The sequence below is a fragment of the Neopelma chrysocephalum genome, unplaced genomic scaffold (assembly GCF_003984885.1).
Source record: "Neopelma chrysocephalum unplaced genomic scaffold, ASM398488v2 Primary Assembly neopelma1_98739, whole genome shotgun sequence".
Taxonomy (NCBI): Eukaryota; Metazoa; Chordata; class Aves; order Passeriformes; family Pipridae; genus Neopelma; species Neopelma chrysocephalum.
Window position 1 is genome coordinate 1 of NW_020926335.1, and position 2,117 is coordinate 2,117.

The 2,117-nt window shown below is 42.4% G+C and overlaps 1 long non-coding RNA gene across 3 annotated transcripts; it reads right to left on the reverse strand.

Annotated features, from left to right (window-relative positions):
- Positions 1-2,060, reverse strand: LOC113962015. Of its 3 annotated transcripts, none has more exons than XR_003532428.1 (3): positions 1,974-2,060; positions 1,049-1,158; positions 1-32 (listed from the first exon to the last, which is right to left on the reverse strand). It is a non-coding gene; the product is annotated as an uncharacterized LOC113962015 (long non-coding RNA). The 3 variants fall into 3 exon arrangements; XR_003532426.1 differs by having other exon boundaries at positions 1,950-2,054; XR_003532427.1 differs by lacking the exon at positions 1,974-2,060 and adding an exon at positions 1,666-1,905.
- Between the last annotated feature and the right edge of the window lie 57 nt (positions 2,061-2,117).

The following is a 2,117-nucleotide window of genomic DNA, read 5'->3' on the forward strand; positions in this document are numbered from 1 at the left end:
GCTGCCAGCACAGTGGGGATGTGAGGACATCTCTACAGGGAAAAAAAGGAAAAGCTACTTAATAACCTGACAAATAAGTCAAGTTATTGTTTCCAAGAAACCCTTTACTTACAGTCTCACCATTGGATGATCCTGGTGTAATCAGAAATTAAAACATTTTGGTTAGATATGATTAAGAAGAGTACACAGGAAAATAATTTTAATAGGGAATCAAGACACCATTTTTTCTAATTATTGCATTTGAAACACTTCATTTCTTCCGAGACAAGATGTTCTCCATTTTTCTTAACTCTAACAAATGACTGCAAAAGATATACATGATGAAGCATAATGGTCTTTCCATCTACTTACTACTTACTTCCCTAGGGACAAAGAACAACTGCAATATTAGCTGCAAATATCACAGCAAAAAGAATCACATCACCTTTGCAAAGGCCATTCCAGCCAACACTATAATATGCAGTTTTTACAGTTTTTCTTTTTTACATTTTATGTTCTGCAAACACCAGGCCAGAAAAACTTAAAGCAATAGATATTCCTGGAAGACAGTCAGAAAGCAGTGCTTATGTAGTAGAAACATGCTTGTTTGCTCTTCAGTTCACTTTTTCAGGCTTATTTCGCATGGATTTCCCCCCTTTTCCATTTGAATTCCTCTTAGCAATTTTTCATTTAGTCTCAAAAAATACTCCTCAGGAGTATCCACTGCCTAAAGCAGAAAAAACACTGATCCAAACTAAGAGAGTTTTTAAGTTGATTCAATTAAACTGAAGCTATACACTTATGCTTTTTAATAGATACATTAAAAAACCCCAACAACAATGAAGGCATTTAATTTAAATTACTTTTTAATTCAAAAAGGATAAAACAAAGAGGGCATTCAGAGGAATTACATGGTTTCTAAGACTCTGAGCATGATTTTTCATTTCAAGGAATGTTCTTTAGCGGCTGCGTGATCAAGGCCCAAATTAAGTGACAGCCTTCAACACATGTCATTAATATCAATTCCTTACCTCTCTTCTCCCTTCCCCATCTCCCCAAAACAACACACCTGACACTGCTCCATGCATTTCCCAGTTCTGCCGTGTACTGCTTGTCAAAGTGATCCAGAATAACTCGACAAATCTGCTTTTGAAGTTTCCCTTTTGTTTTACTTTCCAGCTTTGGAGAAAGGAAGGAAAAAAAAAAAGAAAAGTAGTAAAAACAAACAAATGAAACCCTCCTTAGTTCTTCAACCTGGTTAAGGACATTCAAATATCAAGATCACAGGAGATGTGATCAAGATGTAAGAGAAATTTCAGAGAGTGAACAAGTTAAGCTTGGAGTACACTCTTCTTCCCTGACTGTGAAGAAGTCAATCAAAGCTTGTTGCTATCCCTCCATATCCACGAATAATACTAATAATACAGTGGTTTCTGGGACTCTGATCTACCAGGTGCAAAATAAGCAAGGTATGATTATGATCAGTATGATCAGCTCTGCCAAGGTGCTAAACTAAAAGAATGGAATTAATTTGAATCGTTGCGGGAGACAAGCTGAGTTAACCCGCAAAGCACTGCACTTTCTGGGTTTTAACCTCCTAAATTTTGTATGTAAGGCGGGGGGGGAGAACTTTCGGTTTCTAAGTAAACTTGTGCTATCTATAAGGAAAACCCCAAAGGCAAACACCTAAATTTTGCTGGATTTTTTTTTTTTTCCCTTAACGGCACCCAGCAGCTTCCTGCCGATCCCGTCGGAACAGGAACAGCTGACGGAAGGTAGAACCCGAAGAACTAAGTTCGGAGCTACTCCTCTTGTCTCCCAGTTCCTTCACCCGACACCGAGCGCATTCCGAGGCCGGGGATTCCCTCCCTCCCTCCCTCCATGACGCTGAGCCGTGAAAGATCATCCCGGGGGGAAACTGCCCGGGCTCGGCACAGACAGCAAGGCTGGGCACCAGCAGCTTTCCGTACAAGGCACGAAAACCCAGGATGCACCCGCTGGTTCGGAGGAGGAATCGCAAACGGGGCTGTTGCCGCTGTCCCCGCCGCGCAGGAAGAGGCCGAGCGCCGCTCCCGCCGCACTTCCGCCTGCCGGGCCCCGGCGCGCTCGGGGTCACTGCTCCCCTGCCCTGGCCCTGT